We start from the raw sequence: 21,149 nt of genomic DNA, 5'->3' as shown, positions 1-21,149 counted from the left end.
CCAACCAGCGACGCACGGAGACGTAATTTCTGCAAATGCACGTCATTTCCGCTTTTTCCGGTAACAACAGATGCGTATATTATGGGGGGAGGAGGGTAATGCGTTCCCATCAGATTTCGTCCCCACACCCCAGTCACAGGCAGACACAGCTGTAGCGGCTGCTACTATACACGCTTCTCTGTTCAAAGCACGGGGATCTGAGCCGGGATGAGCTGTGGATCTGCGCTTTGACGCACTCCGGTGCGCGCACAGTGGAGAGCCAAAAGAGGGAGAGGAGAAGACTATATGAGGCAGCGTCATTGTGTGACCACGGGGTTCAAATGCTGCTGGCCACTGTCGGGGCTTTCGCTGCCTTCAGTCACATCATCATATTTTTCTATACATTTTTGTGCTTACTTTGTGCCGGCGTGTTGGCTTGCCTGCGTTCCGGGACTTATTTGAGCAGATCCGGTACCTCTCGTATCGAAAAAAATATGAATATTAAAAAAAGTTTTTTAAGAAATGATTAAAATTAAATATAACAATATAATGTAATCACTCGAAAATGACGGAGCCCCTGTTGACATCGGTGGATGAATTACTAATTTGTGGCCACGCAATAACAAGATAATCTAACAAGTTATATATAAAGCTTTCTTAACAACAGCATCACAATTTCATAAAATAACAAATGCAGACTTCTAAGATGAACCAAAATAATTATGCACATCGTCATGTACAGTCTGTGGCTCGGTGCGTAAATGTCACCACCAGAGGATGAGGGAATTAAAATCATTAAAATTCATCCACACATATCAGGTGTAAATAATAATGTAAAACAGCCCAGACTGTAAAATGTAGATATTAGCTCAATGACATGTTATAAACTGCTGCGGTTTAGAATAATCCGTCTGCCTAAAGGAGCCGTGGTGTCCCTTGAATTTTTCCTTCAATTTAACAAATTGTGTGTGTTCCGTTCGTTTTCTCCGCTGGACACAGAAGTTGCCTTTGCTCAAGATGCCACTTTATTAATCACTGACACAAAGACTGATACCGTCACTGCAGTATAGCCTAAATAAGTCCCACTGCATTGTAAGTGGCATGTGTGTGCTGTTTTAAGCATCGTTTTATGTGCGTTCCGGGACCTGTGCTCGTCGTACCTGCGCTGTCATATGTACTTAGCGTTCCGGCACCTTGTGATTTACAAATGAAGCACTGGATACATCATGACCTGCGCGAAAGAGGGCGGAAAACTATGAATTTCACCCTCCTGCTCTCCGCACTTCCAAAGCCACTCTTTTCTCTCCCGGCTGTCTCTCTCACTCACTCTCACACGTACACAAACACACACACACACGACCCCGCCCCCCATGTCACTCACATGCATGCCGCATTCACTGGACAGGCACACAGTAGGAAACCAGAACATCATAACATTGTCCCACACAGCAGCTAACAGCGAGGTTGCTATAATATAAAACTCGCGGGCCGCACTAACATTAAACTTTCATATTAAGGTGGGGGCCACAAAATATCGTCCCGCGGGCCGCAATTGGCCCGCGGGCCGCGAGTTTGAGAGCCCTGCCCTAAAGAGTTCGCTCCAACAGAGGCCTTTCCATCAGCGGCCGTGCACGCAATGGGCACCCAGTGGTGGGCAACCATTTGCGATGAGACTGAGAGCGGACCTTGATAGCAGGGTGTTGATAAGTACGGTAATGTGCTAAAGGATACAAAGCTAGACAGAGCGACACGACAGGAGCAGACTTTAGAGGTCTCTATGGCCGTGCCATGCTGGAGGTGGGTGACAGCTGCAGCACACATTACTGGTAGTTACCCACGTTGTGCAAGTCACTGAATTTGGCTGGAAGGAAGCGATCTCTTGTTCGCATGAATATTAGTAAACTGGACTGCCTCCCACGTGTAGCCCAAAAAGGCCGCCATGGCACACGTGGGGGTATTGCAAGCAAAACCATGCCCGGCTACCTTTGTCTCCCGAGTGCTGATGTTTATACACCACACCAGGTACTCATTTAAGGCTGAGTCGACCTAGGGGAGGCCCAGGACTGGTTCAAACGTTTGCCGTTATTGGTCGTGAGCAGGAATCTAGCATGCGTCGCCATAATGGTAGAGCAATGCGCTAACCATTGCGCTACCACTCCCCCTTATATATAAACGAATACAAGCGATTGTGTCGTTGTTTTCTGTGGTTGTGTCGAACTCGGACCAGAGGGGGTACTCGCCTATGGACGTCTGTCAGTTCCCCATCATTGGTTCAAGCAAGGGTGACCGACTGCCTGTGCTATTCGCAAACACCTATAAAGGCCGGCACGGTACACGAGGGGGTGGGTGGCCAGCACCACGCCCGACCGTCGTTGTCTCCCCAGTGGCGATGTTTACACACCACACCAGGTACTCATTTGAGGCCGAGTCAACCTAGGGGAGGCCCAAGCCCGTGCAGATAATCGTCACTGGTGGTGGCCGTGAGTGGGAATCGAATTTGGGTCGCCCGGTCCAGTGCAACGCTGACCGCTACACAAACGCATCCCCACATATGCACACACGTGTGTACATATCGGCAGTAAGATTGCCATATGCAGTACACATGTATTGCATATTTTGAACTGTATATACTCTTTAATGCTTTGTGTATCTACAATTTTACTGATGTAATGTTTACTTGTGAAGCGCTCTTTGACGTTATTGTGAAGGGTGCAATTTTAAATAAAGTTGCTTGATATATATGCCCAAAAGTCGGACCGCGCCCTCGATTTGTGCCACTCGCATTGACTGTTTTCACAACCATTCTGGAACATCTCCATACTTTGCAGGTCATTTGCAGGACGTGCTTTGTTCTACACGGGCCCAGGAGGACGGCTTCATTCTAAACGCGTAGGAGCACACACACACATAAAGTTGGCCAAGTACCATTTATGTGTGTCAGCTGGATCAGAGCCAACATGGTTGGCCACCACTGCGGGTGGGAATTGCACCATGACATAATGATTCTGCAGTGGGAAACCTTTGCCCAAACCCAGCTTAGCTCACATTGGCAAAGCAAATTTGCACTTGGCTTATAAAGAGGAAGGATTTTCCTGCTGGGTGAATCAATGCCGATGTGGGTTTTTCCTCTTGGATCTTTCTGGATCCGGATCTATGGACCTGGAATCCATTCGCGTGAGTCTCAACGGAATCGCAGCAGGGTGACAGGCAAGCAGGGAACCAACAGCAGGAACCCATGATACGCAGAATGAAAAACATGAATCGGAGTGTGCATCTATATGCATACAACAGTAATACTGTTTGTGTTAATAAGAAAACTTTTATATGCTTGTGGATCCAACGTAATGTTAATTCTGGTTACTGGCCAGCTGATATCGAGGACCACAACTCAATGCCCTGGAACCAGTGTAGAACCAGTCCAATTCCAGAAAAGCATTTCAATGCAAATTCTAGCCACGAGGAATTGGGCTGCAGTACCATTGTAGCCAGCTGGATTTGGTGATGCTTAGATATCCAGAACCAACGCTGACCGATCCCAGCTATGCAATAAAATCACAGTAGAATACCATTCTATTGTACACATCTCCTGTGGCAGAATCACTCGTAGAATCACATTAATTTTAAGGTAGATTTTAGCACGGTATCACCCACAGAAGAACCGTAAATCCTGCAGAAACCGTCTGGGGTTTAGTTGTAGGAATTGAGTGTAATGGCTACATAAATCTGCCAGCTCTATTTGCTGCAGGCCTAGGATCGAATTACTTGGAGGCAGAGTTGGTGGATCTTGCCGACAGCTCACAATCTGGGACAGTAAAGTGTTTTACAGAAGGCAGAACAGCAAGCAGGATGTTGCCCTATCTTCATGGTGTTTTTGTTATCCCTTCACATGGCAGTTTTCTCCACTCCGGATTCATCCCACATGAAAATAGTCAAACAATAAAGCGAGTGGCTCGCAATTTCAAGGTTGCGAGTTCACATCCGAGTTGGGGGTTGACGCAGCCCATCATCCCTCTGGGGTAGATCGAATGAGTACCACTTGTGGAGGGGTCAACAATGGTTGTCCTGTGGAGGCTCGTCCCCATCATAGGAACAAGGAATGTCTACGACTGGCTCAGGGCTACAAACAGATGAGCACCACTTCAATGCTTATTTGAGTAGATCACTTGGATTTTTTTAATGTATTACACCGACACATTGTTAAAAAAACACATTCGCCCCGCTCCACGTGTGAAGCTGAAATTCAACTCTTGGGTGCAGTAGTAGGTGCAGTTTACCGAAGCGTCGTCATTTGATACCACGTTGCACTCTAGGATTGAGGCTATACATAGCTTGCGAGAAACAAGATGATGCCGTGCCGATCGACCGCGCCATGCCGTACTAAACCATGTCTAAACAAACTTCACTTGCTTCTAATACTACAGATTACAAGCAGAGGACTGAAAGGGCTACAATGCAAAGCAGGGTACAGCAAACCAGGGTACCACAAAGAACATATTTGAAATTCAAGGAGACTTTCATCAATGAACTAACATTATAAAAGGACTCAAGTGTCATACACGCGCTGGTTCCATTTGCACATGATGTGTGCAGCACCACAACCCGGAGACTGTAAATTAACATCATAATGTACTGGACCATTTTCCCTGCCATGCAGTGCGATTGGACTCCACCCAGTGACAACCCGAGCCATCCTTTGGCCTTGTGGTGACAAGGGCACCAGCGCACGCGAACAGGAGAAACACTGTGCAGAGCCGGGAGCAGAAACTGTCCTAAATGCCAAACTCAGCCGCAGGCGAACTTTTGACCACCTGCTGCACCGCACCGTGCCAGCCATCACTGTGGCCAGCCATCCCTGGGGTCCAACCTGCGTCACGTCACAATTGTGCCTCAATATCCCTTCCGTGGCCTGCTCAACACAGGCACCACGGCGGCGCGACACGGGCCGTGAAGCAAGTCGCTACAAGCTTCCACCCAAAACTGTAGCGGCCAAACAGCGGTGGAGCAAATGCCTCAGCCACTGCAAGCATCATGGTGTTCACATGGGGGACGATAAGATCCCTTACAACACATGGGTGACACTGAACACTACTACTACATGGGTGACTCCGAGACCACTACTTACACCACCACCACATAGGTGACACTGAACACCACATGGGCGAGGGTTGACCACGTCTGCTCACACCACAGTGGCACCTTCAGCAGTGTCCTGCACGGACGCGAATCGCACTGCGAGAGGAGACCCCCGGGTAGATAGGGAGACGCGGTGAGACAGAGATAAGAAGACACGGGGAGACAGGGAGACACGGGGAGACAGCGAGACACGGGGACTCAGAAAGACACGGGAACTCAGAGCCAGGGAGACACGGGGAGACATGGAGACACGGGGAGACAGAGCCAGGCAGACAAGAGGAGACACGAGGAGACAGCCACAGGAGGAGGGGGGCCCGTATGGCCCCGCGTGACCCATCCCCCGGCGTCCAGGCCTCGTCTATCACGGCGCCGCCGCGCCACCTTCCCGGTTCGCGTGGCGAGCGAGAGACGCGGTGAGAGCGAGGCGAGAGACGCCACACAGAGAGAAGAGAGGGCGCAGCCGGGAGTGGGAGTCGCGGCGCCGCATTACCGAGCAGCGGCAGCAGTAGCGGCGGCTGTAGCTGTCGTAGCAGCAGCGGCGATAGCGGCACTGTATCTGTCGCACTGTATCACTGGGGTCGCACCTCGGACCCGGGGCGCGGGGCGGGGCCGGGGGGAGGGGTGGGGGCGTGGTCCGGGGGAGGGGCGGGGCTGGAATAAAGAGCGGGGGCTGGGTACCCGAACTCGTGTAACCCGCCCCCTCCTCTCCCCCCAGCCCCGCCCCTCCCCCGGCCCCGCCCCTCACATTCCCCACTACGCATGCGCAGTGCGGCATCGTCTCCCATGGCCGCCCGTGAGATTTTAGCGGTTCTGCGCTGGCGGGTCACGGGAAAAATCGATGGAAACGATTACGGTTTAATCGGTTCGAAACCGGTTTTGGTTACTGTTACCCACGCTTACGGTTAATCGTTTAAATAAAGGTGGTAAAAAGCAATTCGATTTTTTTTAAACAACTCATGTTAAAAAAATTCGTTAAACAACAAATGTTAAAAAAATTCGTTAAACACTTACGAACATAATCATAATCGTAAGTCGAACGGTTGGTAAGTAGGCACTGCGCATATAGTCAGTGTTATGGAAGTATTATTAAACTCATACATAGTGTACCTTTCTACGTAACACTTTAAAATAATAGTTTAGTAAATTAAACAAAGTACAATAACGTGAATATACAAAAATTGGGTTTTCACTTCCCTTGAGTCCTGATGTTGGCTTGCTTGTCGGAAGGGTCGTAATTAGTAACCACGATTGCACACACAAAGACAAAGACACCAACGACAACCATCCCCCCTTGTAGCCTTCACAGACTGGGGGCACGTGCTGTTAGCGAGCACCTATGAAGGCTGGCACGGCACACGAGGGGGTGGGTGGCTAACACCACGCCCGGCCGCCTTTGTCTCCCCAGTGTTGATGTTTACACACCAAACCAGGTACTAGTTTGAGGCTGAGTCGACCTAGGGGAGGCACAGGCCCAGTTCAGATAATCGTCATTGGTGTTGGCCGTGAGCAGGAATCGAACTCGGGTCGCTCCTTTCGTAGAGCTAACCTCTCTCCACACTTTCACACACACACACGTGTGCACACACACAAACTCATTACATATCTCGGAGATTCACTCAGCTGAACAAAATAGTTCTGCGCTTCAATTTGCACGTGCGAGTTCGCGTTTTAAGTTGACTTAAAATAGATATTTCATGGAAGCGGGTCCGTAAGTGCCGGCGTCTGTAAGTCGAGGACTAGCTGCAGTACTGAACAGCAGCATTGACGATGCTCGCTATCGACCCACACGTCCCTTGGATGTGACTGACTGTAACGTCCCTCTCTCCCAGCCAGCAAAACGTTTAATCTGGCCTTGTCTCCATCTTTCTCGTGTGCTGTATATCCCTGTTAATATCGATGTCTCGCTTTGTCTCTGTCTTTCTCATTTCCCTCTCCTCCCTCCACTGCATCACCTCCCCCATGTCCCTCCAGCTTGGTCCCCGCCCTTCACTCCCCTTCCCTATTCAACCAAAACACAGAGCTTACTGGCGTCTCACCTCTTCTGGCGGATCTTGTTCCCACAAACCTGCACTCTCCTTTACGTTGTGCGTGTGCGAATACACCGTGAGGATGAAATGTAGAGCTTAAGCGCACCTGTGCCTAACTTCGTACGTGCGTGTGTTTAGTTGACGGACTTTAAATGCCTCTGGCAATATTCCTGAAGCACTCCGACACTCGTTCTCCGCACCACTGTTGCTGTGCTCAGGCAGCACGGATTCCCCCTTTGTAATATAGTCGGACAGTTGGCTAAGCGGGATCATCCGCGTAATAAATCAAAATACGACAATGCCCTCGCCAAACGTGTGGGGGTCACGTTCCTGAAAAGTGCCGTGGTTGGCACTGCTCAAGTCTTGTGGGAATAGGAGGTTAGGGCAACCGCGGCCGTGCTCACACTTGTCAACACCTCGGTTGCCTTTCCCTTCACTAAACACCAGAGGTGGGACAAAGTCATTGTTATGCAAGTCCAAGTCGAGTCGCAAGTCATCAAATTCATGACTCGAGTCTGACTCGAGTCCAAGTCACATGACTCGAGTCCACATCTCATAGGTGGGACAAAGTCATTGTTATGCAAGTCCAAGTCGAGTCGCAAGTCATCAAATTAATGACTCGAGTCTGACTCGAGTCCAAGTCACATGACTCGAGTCCACACCTCTGCTAAACACAAATAAAATACACAACATCAATGTTCAAATAAACGATTAAAAACATTAAAGTAATGTTTTTTACTCTAGATTTGAAGTTTTCGTGACTGCAGGGATCCATACTCTTTGGTTCTTTCGGTAAAGTCACGTCGGTATAAAAACAGGACCCTGCGGGGTGGGCTGGTAGGAACGAATAACCAAAGAATATAAACAATGTATTATGACACTTGTTTAGCCAGGAAAGCCCCACTGAGTCTAAAGGTTTTTGTAGGGTCCTGCCAAGTGTTTGCAGTAGGGGGCGATGTTGCTACACCGAATCGGACGATACGAAGGGAGAGTGTGAGGCCTAGTTCTAGGCTTTAGGCCTAGCTGTAGGCGTTAGGCCGCTGTGAGTTAATTTGTAATTTAAATGTTTTAATTATTTATGTAAAAGCTTTAAATGTAAATGTTTCTATTTAAAAACATCAGGGAATGTAACATTGCAAAACATTAACTCCCTTTCACACACGCGGGGGTACGATACGAAGGGAGAGGTTGAGGCCTAGTTCTAGGCTTTAGGCCTAGCTGTAGGCTTTAGGCCGCCGTGAGTTAATTTTAAAATTAAATGTTTTTATTATTTATGTAAAAGCTTTAAATTTAAATGTTTCTATTTAAAAGCATCAGGGAATGTAACATTGTTAAACATTAACTCCCTTGCACACACGCGGGGGTACGATACGAAGGGAGAGTGATAGGCGTAGTTCGAGGCTTTAGGCCTAGCTGTAGGCTTTAGGGTGCTGTGAGTAAAATTTGAATTTAAAAGTTTTAATTAAAAGCTATCTCAGGGAATTATAAGGGAATGTTACACTTGTTTAGCCAGGAAAGCCTCATTAATTTAAATGTTTTAATTAAAAGCTATCTCAGGGAATTATAAGGGAATGTTACACTTGTTTAGCCAGGAAAGCCTCATTAATTTAAATGTTTTAATTAAAAGCTATCAGAGGGAATTATAAGGGAATGTTACACTTGTTTAGCCAGGAAAGCGTCACTGAGTCTAAAGGTTTTTGTAGGGTCATGCCAAGTGTTTGCAGTAGGGGGCGATGTTGCTACACGGTCGGACGGACGGTCGGACGGATGGACGGACGATATAATTAAATCTCGACGTTTCGATCGCAACACAAGTGACCGTCATCAGGCAGAACCGATACAGCAGGACAACTGCTGATTTAATCGAAAGAACCAAAGAGAATGTTTTTTACATTTAATACAGAGGGTTGGAAAGAAGAGGGACTTTGCCCACCCTCTTGGTTGCATGCTTAGGGTCCAGGATTAAGGGCAAATTGTATGCAAATAAACACTAAAGGTCAAGAAACGCGGAATAATACGTAGCAATATGACAACGTCCAGACGCTACACCAGTCACGATGCGAGAGAGAGTTGATGGTTGGAGCTGGGGAATGAGTTGATGCACGGAGGGCACGCGAATTACAAGTGCCGGTCGCCGTGCTAAACCGTGGATACACAACACTCCATACCGACGCGGTTAGCAAATTGGTATGCCAAAGGAAACCAATGGATCAAAAATACCGCGGATTTAATAAACGCGGTTGGTGAAGGATTGCTGTAAACTTAAATGCTCATCCTCGCTCTCCTCATTCCCATCCTCCCTTTTCCCATTTCAATCTCTCTTGCCTCTCCCTAAAGCTCTCTCCCACTGCTTGTCATGGTCCCTTGCTCTCCATTTTTCGTTTCACTTTCTCTCCATTCTATGCCCTTTCACTCTCTCCGCCCCTCTCATCTACAACTCTTCCACTGTCTCCCTCACCTCTCTCCTCTACCTCCATTACCTCCCTCTATCTCCCACCCACGTTTCCCTCCATCTCCCTCCCTCACTCTCTCTCCCTCACTTTATTCAATCTCCCTCCACCACCTCCCTCTAACTCGCTCCCACACCTCACTCTCCCATTGCATCTGCGTGGCTGTGGCGACTGGGACGGAGGGTGGGTGGCGAGGAGACGTGACGTCAGCACGCACGAACCCGGATCAATGCTGTGGGATGCGGGTGACGTCATCACGCAGATGCGCTCTGTGGCACCAACACCACGCTCGCCCACTTGGGAGCGCGACACCTAGGCAGACAGGAATCCACCCATGGTGGTAGCCAGCCAGAAGAAAAAAACATTGTTATATAATTGAGTACATTTGCGATTGGCACTATCATAGAACGGGGCTATAATGAAGGCAGGCGCAGCAGTGTTTCACAGTCTGCATTAGTTTCACAGTATGGGGTGTGCTGTGTAACCCAACTGAGTACAGTAATTTGCAGGTAAACGTTCAAAGTCGTAAACATTTGACCATGACGCCGGCACGCAATGGCCGACTTGTTTCGAATAAAGTTCACTGTTAAGAATATAGTATATTATGGTTATTATATCCGCAGTATTAACCAGGGTGGCCCACAGGAATCGATCCGCGAACTTCTGCAACAAGTGACGAATGCGCTCGCACTGAGTATGTGCATGCTTAGGACAGCTATTAATGGCAGACATGGATCAGCATTGATGACATGGATTTGGATGAGGGCAGGGTGGAGCACTTTCGTTCATATGACCTTGGGCACGAAGCATAACCTGCTGTGACACGGTTCAGAAACGCGTGGTCATGAACAAAATTGGGACAAAAACTAAAAAGTGCGCAAAGAAGCGTGGAGAGATGCATGCCTGGAATTACATTGAAATACACGCACGTACAAGGTAAAACTGTTAACAACGAACTTGGGCAGGACGCGTCATGGCTCGAAGCGGTCATGACCGTTTGTCAAGACTCACGGAGAAAGGCAGCCAGCCAAAGGAGGGAACGTGTCCGATTGCACGTCCACCGTAGACATGGAGCAATAAAATCGGCGTTGTTTACAGGTGCTGGGGTGGATTCATACATTTCAGGAACGCGGGAGATGGCGACGGCTTGGACGACTTTCATTCTGCAGTGGACTACAGTATTCATAACATCTGTGAAAAAGAGCTTTATAGCACATCGGATTCCTCCAGTATAACTACATATCCTGATAACTAGAAGCTATCCTGTGGTACTGGCTCTCACTCGATCCTTACCAAACACCACTTAACAAAGACTTAGCAACCACCATTGACACCAATCACGCTCACAACCTCTCCCACAATTTCAATACTCGATATATATGACTCTCCAGAAACTCACCACCTACCTTATATTCTTGCGACAGAGCTGTCAACGTTTATGAATCTGGGTTATTTTGGAAAATAATACATATAAATGACAATAAATTACAAATAATTGTCGGTTTCTTTTTTGTAATTCAACATATGTGCTATGCAAACTATGTGATTGGTTTTTATCTTATGAGCAAGGATGGTTCTAGGTGTAAATGTGAAATATCTGAGCTCCACGTTCACGCAAACTCACCTCTCAGCGAGGTTATTGAGTAACGTGTTCACTCACGTGTGGCCGCGCACCAAAATTGGAGGTGCACTGTGATTGGCCGAAAAACACGCGGGATCCAGCCGGTCAGCCAACCACGATGAGTTTCATAGATCGCCGATTATTTTAAACAGCTGACGCGCGACGTTAGTCACGCGTTATCCTGTATCGTCTAATGCAGACAATGTCCGCAAGCGTCTGTTACACATTGCTAGGAAAACCGCAACAAATCTTTAATAATATTAAGTGACGTGTGGCCTTAAAATAAACATAGAATAGGCACCGTTTTGGGCAATGGCCTTTGCTCATAACCCTTAGAGAGGCCACAGATTAAAATATTGCTGCCACATTGCATTATGGGTAGAACTGTAGGGAGGTCACTGAAACCGTAATGCACAATTCGCTTAGTGAAGCTTCCCTGGGCCCAATGCTCTTTTGATAGGGCCAGGGGAGCTCTCGGGAAATGTGAGGATTACGGTAATGTATCAAAGGCACTTGCAAATAGTTTAAGTTTCTGAACCTTGGAAGCCGGGTGGAGGAAGCCAGTTTTTACGCGTCTTTAGCCATTACAGTCCAATGTTGCAGTGCAAGGAGTCGTCGCTGCACAACACGTTACTCAGCGGGGAGTGAACCACTCACTGCAATTCACCACCTTCACCCAAGATCGATCCACTGCTGGTTGAAGATATCTCCAAGCAGCCGCCATCTTGCACACGAGCCGGTCTCATCGCTTCATCTCCTCGGTGGACGTCCTCTTGGATGCGATGCTTACCTTATCTGCCACTCCGTCATTATTCCTGGCCATGTATGTACAGTAGAACCTCTGGTCACGACCATAATTCGTTCCATAACTTTGGTCGCAACCCGATTTGGTCGTGACTAGAACCTAATTTCCCAATTGGATTGTATGTAAATACGATTAATCCGTTCCAGACTCCTACGAACTGTATATAAAGTGTTTTTAAAAAAAATTTAAGCACAAAAATTGTTACTTATGTCATATTATTCACAGTGTAATAGTAAACTAAATGTAAAAACATTGAATAACACTGAGAAAACCTTGAACAACAGAGACAACTAACATTGCCGCGTAAAGGTTTAGAATCGTTGAACAAGATGATTGTTTCGTCTGCTACATCAGTCGGTCGATTCTGAGAGAGAGAGAATATTCGTATGAGCAATTCATGTTTCTATTGAAAAGTAAGTTAACAGTAATATTTGGGTACAGTATTGTTTTTGGAAGCATTCACCGTAATATCGTATGAACGTTTACTTCACCGCATCATAGTGTGGTGGTCAAGGTTGACACAGGTCACACAACCTAGGGGAGGAGTACGTACCGGTCTGGACCGGTCCGGACCGGCAGGGACGAGAGGCGGTTGGAACCGCTCTGAGGGGAGGGGGCTGGCGAGAGCCAGGGCCTCGAGACACCCCCGCCCCTCAGAGAGGGGATATATAAGACGGCTCCCGGAGAGCGGGAGCCAGTCCATCTCATCTGAAGCTGAAGGAAGGTGCCGCTGGAGATCCTGGACCCCAAGCCTCGAGGATGCCGCCCCGCCGGGACTGAGTGGGCTGAGGGTGGTGTTAAGCGTCCCTGGGCTGAGTAGCTGTAGGCTAGGGAAGGAGAGTAGTAGGAATAGAGTGGAGGCTGTACCTCCCTAGGTTGTGTGGTTGGGCTGTTCCCCCAGTGAGTCAGGATGACTAGCTGTTATTGAAATAAAAGCGTGTGGCCTCTAAAGAAGTCTCCGTCTCATTCAAGATACTACAATAGTATGAATGATGCGAGAAGAGATTAACGGGTTTTAATGTTAGCGATTTATGTACTCAGCGCTTTCGCTCTCTAAATTACGGCTTGAATGAGGGGGGAGGGGTATGACTACACTCACAAAATTAATATCTTACTAGGAATTTTATATAACAAAAGTTATATATATAACTGTTACGCTTTGTGTTGTTTGTTGTAAACAAACAACAGGAAATTTGGCGTTTACAAAAAAAATGGCGCGGAAGGGGAAATCGGCCGCGGCCGTGTTTGATCGTCACCCGAGTTTGTGTTCGTGACCAGATTCAAAAATTTTGTGAATTTTTTGGTCGTAACCCGATTTGGTCGTAGTCAGAAGCGTTCGTGACCAGAGGTTCTACTGTATTTTAAACTTCTTTCACACTGCAAGTAACCAACCGCGCTAATCAGAGGTGTAGGAATCGCCCATCATCCCTTCTGAGCCATAACGCATTATGCCCAAGCCCCATTTACGTTTCCTAAGTTTGATCTCATTAATCTTCGTGTCCTCGTGCTCCTCTTTCTGTCGCAGAGTGTTGAATGTATGTATGTTGAACTTATTTTGCACCCTACGTAGCCAACCATGCTGCAGACAACAGACTAAACACAAATAGCAGTTCTAAACCAATGAGTTTTCAACATATATTTTAAAGTGCATAGCTCCAGTGGCTTCCTAATATCGAGTTGTTCTAAGCATGCATCTCTCTGTGTTTTGAGTGGTTTTTATTAATTTACCAATTTGCATATAGCATTACTGTACTATAGACCTTTGCAATTGTGATGCCGCCGCCGCGAAGCCGCTCGGCGGGCGCCCCATCTACGACCTCACCACCACCAAGCGACGGGGCCGACCCCGCTTCCCCCTCACCGCCCCCCACATAAACACACCCTCATACATTTCCCCCCATAGAGCTCCAAGGGGAGGTCACCTGGCCGGCAGGTTTTCACCCGAAAGCCCTCATAGGGATAATCTTCACGGTTTCCTGCGGCCAGGGAATTGGGCGACCTCCCCCGATGCTTATTCGCACCGCGGCGCTGTGACCTGGGTTGAGATTGCATGGTCACGGCGGGGGCTGTCCAGCCACCACGGTTGAAACGCACCCCCCACACACGTATCGGCAAGGCAGGTAGGGGTCCGCAGCCACGAACGAAGGGAAAAGCCAGGGGGGGGCGGCTGATTAGCATAGCGGGTGGGCTCGGGGACCGCCACCAAAGCGAGCCCTTTGTTACGAAAACCGCAGCTGATTAGCGCATGTGGACCACCGCCGGCGCCGCAGTCAGCGGCGGACCCATTGTTAGGGAAACCGGGAATGCGGCTGAACGGGCGTGGTGACCTGATTAACCCATCGCAGCCTCGTGTGGTTTGGACGAGCGTGTGCAAGCGCGTGGTGCTGTGTGTACGTACGCTCACAGCATGTGTAGTCAGTGCTCCACGGGTGTGCGCTCGTAACGTGGGTGGTCGGTGTTGAGACGCGTGCTGCGTGAGGGCTCACACCCACCGCAAACACCTGTTCCATGGCCCCTTTAAACGAGCGTTATCACCCGCTCACGGCGGCCGCGCGTGTGCGAGCAACGCCACTGCCCTCTGACCTCCGACCCCCAGCGGCCATGCGATTTCTAGAGCGTGCACAGAGGTGAGCAGTAGCGTGCGGATAGTTATTACCAATGTGTGAGGGAAGGCACGCGGAGGGGGTTCGAACGGACAAAGTGGCTAAGGGGCCAGCCGAGAGTTATGTCTCACAGAGAGGAATCGGGGGGCAGTAGCCCCCACAAATTGGTGTCAGAAGCGGTATGATCCCCCGCACCTCCAAGGGAAAGAGGCGCTTCACCCCACGCTAAGGTAAGACATGTATTCACCAGGCGAGGGATTCCTTCATGGAAATCGTTCGCCCGCAGCATGACGTGTGCTAAAGATATTAATGGCTGGACGGACGCGGAGGCGTTACAGCAGCTTAATATGCATTTGGATGGGCGGGCATCCGACTTTGTGGAAGCTTTACCTGCAAGCACACAAACACAGTGGGGGGAAGTAATACGCCGGCTCGACCTGCGCTTCGGCGCGAGTAATGAGGAGGAGGCGCAGGCGGCCTTAGAGGCGCACCGCCGCCAGCCCGGCGACGACTTTCGCGATTATGCCGAGGACGTGCGCTCGCTAACACAGATCGCACTCCTGGGGTATGCGACAGAGATAATTGAGGATCAAGCCGCCCAGAGGATCAAGCGGTATTTGGCTCGCACCTCGTGGTGGCAGCCCAATGTAGACTCTGCACGCCTTCCTTTTGACACCCTTGTCGAGCGCGCACGTGCATGCGAGAGACTCTCTGGTGAGCGCACGCAGTTCCGAGGGCGGGGACGGGAGGGCGCCGTAGCGAGCCTACTCCCAAACGAGGAAGAGGAGGAGGAGCTCGCCATCGCGGTAAGGGGACGGGCAAGGGAGCCCCAGAGACCTTGCGAGGCAACCCCGGGGTGGGTAGCCGGGATACAGACCGGCATGGGAGATATCGCCGGCCAGGTGGCCCACGTGCGCGAGGAAGTGCATAGAAATATGACCAAGCTGCAGTCCTTCATGGAGACCATCCAGTCCGAGGTGGGGGAGCTACACTCCACGGTAGGAGGGCTAACTGGAAGGTTTGCCCAACTAGAAGCAGAGTATGAGCAGCGGCGCACTGGGGGAGGAGGGAGTGGGCAGAGAGCCCACTTCAGAGCCGCCACCCTTCCCCCTGCATGCCATATATGCGACCAACGGGGGCACCGAATGAGGGACTGTCCTCAGATCGCCCGAGTTAGACAAGAGCTAAGGTCAAACAGTAAGGCCTCCCTAGAGAAGGGACCACCGGGGGTGAAATCGATGTAGCCCCGACACAAACAAGCTGTAATGATAATAGTGAGCGAGTGACTCCCACACAGATTCCAGCAACGACACCAATGAACGCGGCGACTCCTGGCGACTGGCTGCGGGAGCTGGTGGCGGGAATCACGGGGGCCACGTCCCTGGTGGAGGGGCAGGTCAACGGGCGGCGTACCTGGATCCTGCTGGACACGGGGGTGGTGGCCTCGCTCGTGAGCGCGGCGCACTGCAGCATGATCGGGGTCGACGTGAGCCGCCTGCAGGCCCCGGACTGCGCACTGCACATGGCGAGCGGAGCCGGAATGGGGCTACTGGGGAGGGCTACCCTGGAGGTCCGCATAGGCAGCCAGGTGTGCACCCAGGAATTCTACGTCTAGACTCTAAACCCAATTTTTCCCGCCTTTTTAGACATCCTCTCGGGGAATTCTCACGCTGTACTCTACCTCTCTCTCGTACTCACAGTTTGATTCGTATGGAGCTCCTGCTCCATACGAATCACGGACGTTCGAGTGGCTGGAGAGTCGACCCATCGCTGACTTGTGCTGGACACGAACTAACTCTATCTATACCTTCCCTCGCCTTTTATTGTTCTTTACATCAAAGAAAACCTGGCGCTGACCCGATGGTCTTCCCGGCCAATTAGATTGCTCTGGCTCCTCCCGCAGAGCCTTATCTCTTGCATCGGTGCTCTCAGCGCCGTCCGCATCCAGATTTCCATATCAAAGGGACGGCCGCTGGGCTGCTGCTTTGGTACACAAGCACATTTGTCCTGCCAATCAGACGCCTACCCTGGTTTCCCGCCGTTCGTGGCTCCGCCCCCTACCTGCCTGCTAACCCGTCTGTGTTGTGGGTGTCTTAACCGCGGGGGCTGTGTAGCCTCGCCGTGACCGTGTAACTCCACGTTAATTCACGGCGCCGCAGCGCAATTTTACCTGGAGGAAACCCCGGTCAATTCCCTGGCCTCAGGAAAAACCGTGGAGAATGTCCCCCCACGAGGAGGGCTCCTGAGTGAAAACCTGTGGGCCAGGCGACTTCCCCGCGAGGCTCTATGTGGGGGTGGGTGCGGGTGTTCGTGTGGGGGGTGGTGAGGGAAGAGCAGCGTCGGCCAGGCCGCTCGGTGGTGTGGGCATCGCGGGTGCGGCGCCGGCAGAGCGGCTTCGCCGCTGTGGCATCACAGTGCGTGGCGCGGTTCTGTGCCGCTTCGCTCGGGAAAAACAAAGCCGAGCCGCATTGCTCCTGAGCCGTTCGTGCCATGGGGTCATGGGGTCACGGCTCTGGCACGCTGCAGACTGCCGAGCCGCCCTAGCGACTCATTCTGTTGTTTAAGTGTGAAGGTAGATTTTACAACAGAATAACTTTTATTACGTTTTTTTTTAAATCCGTAATTGTGGAATGCGTTGTTTTTTTTCTGCCGGCCGAGTCGCCCTTTAAAAATAGCTTTTTAGCTCTACGGACTTTACTCAGTGGGAAATACACTCCTGATTCTGATTGAAAATCAGGAAAGCGTGCAGCCATCCTAACATTTAAACACTTAGGCTTTCGCGACCAATAATATCCATAGTGGTTTTTTTGGGTTAGCTTTTGGGTTTATAATTTATATGAATATATTAACTCCCCCTCCCCTCTGTTCTTCACACCTCATTGGCTCACAAGTGACTGAAACAGAAGGGAGGATTTCTCCACAATTCTGGCTCTTGCCTGATGATGCTGGTTGTTGTTGTAATTACCGGCGAAATGTCACGGTACTAGAATTGTAAATGTTTTAGTGGGTTTACTCTCCAACACTCAACCGGTGTGCTGAACTAGGAACTAAGTGGCACGTTTTGTTTACGTGACAAACCTTACTAACTGGCTGTGTCGGTTGGTGGCGGGTTTTTACAACACATTTATATCTATGGGCTATCACCCAAAAAAATACTAACATTATTTTAAAAATGAAATGATCTGCTGGAGATTGTTTGTATTAATATCACTGGTTTTAGCATTTAAAGAGCATTTTTTTTATTTGAAGGGGGGGGGGGGGGGTATTTTTGTTAGTATAACCGTCACTTTATACTGGAGGTATAATTAATACAATGGGTAAAACAAACATTTCAAGAAAATGACATTTGAGAATGACTATGTTCCTTCCGTACATAGCGTTGCTCTCGTTTAGCATGATGTTCACAAGATTATAGAAATGTAGCTGCAATGTGTCGTATGATTATGCAGGTCAGGCTGCATTGCTGCATGATAAGGCTTGAATCTAGTTTGAGAAGACAGCCATCCTCCGTTGCATGGACAATTGACTAACCGCGAAAACACAGCAGTTCTTTGAATTCGTTCTACTGCTTATATCAATGAACGTATGATCAGTGATGAACGCATGGTCAGCGTGCAGAGGACCTCAGGAACAATAACCGCCCCAGTACAAATCGTGTTTTATGAATGGAATAAAGATATCGGAAGACATTTTTAATTTGGGAGTGCTGTTCTTCGTTTGTTGGCGATGTGAGCACTTTGCAAGCAGGAAAATCAAGAATCTGAGCGTTTGAGTTGTCGTCCTGGGGAGAGGAAAGTATAAGCTGGATAGAAACACGCGAGAATCGGTTATCAAATGAGCAGATGACAAGTGACTGGAAGGTAACTGTGAAATTTAGTGAGGAAATGTGATGAGGCAGATCATGAGACTTAGTGGTCTGATAAAGATGTAATATGGAGGGTTGATTAAGGGAGATAGACGTCAGAATCACATGCTATGCACATCTCAAGAGCACAAAGGATGCAGGAGTGAATTCACGTGCAGAACTGAAATAAAAGACACTCGATTACATGAAATGGTGGAATGGGAAAACTTTACTATTTATTGTATGTACACGGTGTCAGTTGTCATATAGTGATAAATCTTATTTTGCCGGTCACTGGGTAGGATTCAGCGCTTCAATGTCCTCTTTCTAACGGTAGAGTTCTCTTCGCAAACTGGTTTCACACCTCGGCACTTCCTTGAAAAAAAATGTTTCTCACGGCTCGCAGTTTTGGTCCTGGGTAGGTCACGTAATGATCTGGCCACCACCACCAGGCACAGCCAAACAAAGTAAATTGTCAAGAGTACACGCATTTAATGTGCCGCCAAATATTATTTCCTCGCCTCACGAAAAAGTTGAACAATTCTCACAACCAAATTTTTGCAGTTGGATATAATTAAACGAAGCTTTAAAATGTGATCCTGTAAATAGCCGCAGGTTTTCTCTGACATGCTGAATCGGCGGCAATGCGCTGGAGGACGCGTGCGTCGGTGTGGTTCGCTCTACCGATTGGTGATGCGCTGGTGTACTGTGTGGGGAGCGGTGGTGTAGCGGTTAGCGCACTACACTATGAACTCGGCTAACCGAGTTCGATTCCCGCTCAGAGCCAACACCAGTGACGATTATCTTAACCAGTCCTGGGCCTCCTCACCTCGGTCGACTCAGCCTCAAATGAGTGTGTAAAAACATCGCCACTGGGGAGCCAAAGGCGGCCGGGCGTGGTGTTGGCCACCCACCCCCTTGTGTACTGCGCCGGCCTTTATAGGTGCTCGCTAATAACACTTACCCTAACAGCCTTAAAAGCTATACGGGGAATATCTGTCTTCATGTTCCGTGTGTGTTGCCAGCAGCGGGCCCCTTGACACCAGGACATGCTGCGTCGGTCATGGGCATTATTTTACCTTTATGCCCTCCCGCCTGCCCCAAACAGGAAATCTGACACTGCTAATCTCTCAGGTTATTCTAAGTAGATGTCACATCTTCTACCATGTATTCTCAATATATATTTCTCAACAGGAGGTGGTTCCTGTCAGTTTTTTTCGCAGTAGGGGGGCGATGTCGCCGCTGCGTGATCCCAATCGAGTAATTTGCAGGTAATTCTTCAGCACTGGGAATGTGATTGGCCAATAATCTGTGACATTGTGTAGGTTATGTTTTTGTAACTATGGGAGGAAACGGGAGAGCCCGGAGGAAAGCCATGCAGCAGAACGGGAGGAGAACAAACAAACTTTACGCAGAAAACGTGTCAGGCCCTTCATGCCGCGAGAAAAGGGTGTTACCACTGTGCCACCCTGCCACCCTGGTTTGGTGCGGAGTGGTTACATTGCAGTGTGTTTACAGTGGTTGAATGTAAAGTGGTGTGACGTGGCATCACGTGGCGTTGTATTCCTTTGTATGTCAGTACGTGGCTTCATGTGGTGTGGTTTGTGGTTTAGCAGAGCGTAGTGTGGTGTGGTGTCTAGTTGAGTAGAGTGTAGCGCGGTGTGGTGTGTGGTTTAGTAGAGCGTAGCGCGGTGTGGTGTGTGGTTTAGTGGAGCGTAGCGCGGTGTGTGGTTTAGTGGAGCGTAGCGCGGTGTGGTGTGTGGTTTAGTGGAGCGTAGCGCGGTGTGGTGTGTGGTTTAGTGGAGCATAGCACGTCGTGGTATGTGGATTAGTAGAGCATAGTGTGGTGTGTGGTTTAGTAGAGCGTAGCGCGGTGTGGTGTGTGGTCTAGTAGAGTGTAGTGCGGTGTGGTGTGTGGTTAAGGAGATTTTAACGCGGTGTGTTGTGTGGATTGGTAGAGCATAGCACGATGTGGTGTGGCACGGTGCATATTCCAGTAACTGCATAAACGATACATTGCGGTTAGACGCAGCCTTGTAGGACCACGCATAATGAGCAAGCGATGCCACGGACCATCGCTGTGATTATGTTAGGAAACGTGGCGCGCGGGGCGGTGCGCCGTCACGGCGGTGCGGTCACGGGCGCCGCTCAGAAGGGCTGCGCCGTCACAAACAGCGTGAGGCGGAGCACGCTGCTGCTGCTGCCACTGCGCACGTACGGCTGCACGCTCACCATCTCCACGTCCAGGATGATGTCGCGCGGGCCACTCAAGGAGCGCAGCAGCGTGAGCACGGCGCTGTACGGGCCCGTCTGCTGCTCGCGCGCACACACACACGCACATATGAAGATAGAGATCCCCCATGTAGCCTACATGGGCTGTTGGGGAAAGTGCCGATTAAGGCCGGTGCGGCACATGAGGAGGGTTGTGTTGCCACACACTGCACAAGTTACTCATTTAAGACTGAGTCAAACTGTTGGGGGCAAATTCGATTTGCGAGTAGCACCTATTTAGGCCAGTACAGAACATGAGTGGGTGCTGTGGCGAATATCATGCCTGGCCATCATTGTCTCCCCGGTGCTGAGGTTTACACACTGCACCAGGTACTCATTTGAAGCTGAGTCGACCTAGGAGAGGCGCAGGACCACTTGACACATTCGTCATCGATGTTGATCATGAGCAGTGTATC

At 49.7% G+C, this 21,149-nt stretch overlaps 1 protein-coding gene and 1 pseudogene across 5 annotated transcripts in view; both read right to left on the bottom strand.

Moving 5' to 3' along the window:
• SETD3 (SET domain containing 3, actin N3(tau)-histidine methyltransferase) overlaps positions 1–5,687 on the bottom strand; it is a 34,211-nt gene extending 28,524 nt beyond the window's left edge. The window contains exons 1-3 of one of the 4 annotated variants that reach the window (XM_078602626.1): positions 5,603–5,687; positions 1,140–1,210; positions 397–454 (exon numbers count right to left, since the gene is read on the bottom strand). The gene's annotated coding sequence lies outside the window, so the exon portion shown is untranslated. Of the gene's footprint in view, positions 1–396; positions 473–1,139; positions 1,211–5,602 lie in introns of those variants that run through there. The other 3 variants (XM_078602627.1, XM_078602625.1, XM_078602628.1) reach the window with 3 other exon arrangements.
• Positions 5,688–20,053: 14,366 nt separating this feature from the next.
• LOC144723700 (EGF-containing fibulin-like extracellular matrix protein 2) overlaps positions 20,054–21,149 on the bottom strand; it is a 38,923-nt pseudogene continuing 37,827 nt past the window's right edge. Inside the window, exon 10 of the transcript XR_013586263.1 lies at positions 20,054–20,775. The product of XR_013586263.1 is annotated as an EGF-containing fibulin-like extracellular matrix protein 2 (transcript). The remainder of the gene's footprint in view (positions 20,776–21,149) is intronic.

Source organism: Lampetra planeri, chromosome 18, assembly GCF_965212315.1.
Source record: "Lampetra planeri chromosome 18, kcLamPlan1.2.h2, whole genome shotgun sequence".
NCBI classification, from domain to species: domain Eukaryota; kingdom Metazoa; phylum Chordata; class Hyperoartia; order Petromyzontiformes; family Petromyzontidae; genus Lampetra; species Lampetra planeri.
The sequence above is the reverse complement of the archived record's forward strand: the minus strand, read 5'-3'. Positions and strand labels throughout refer to the sequence as shown.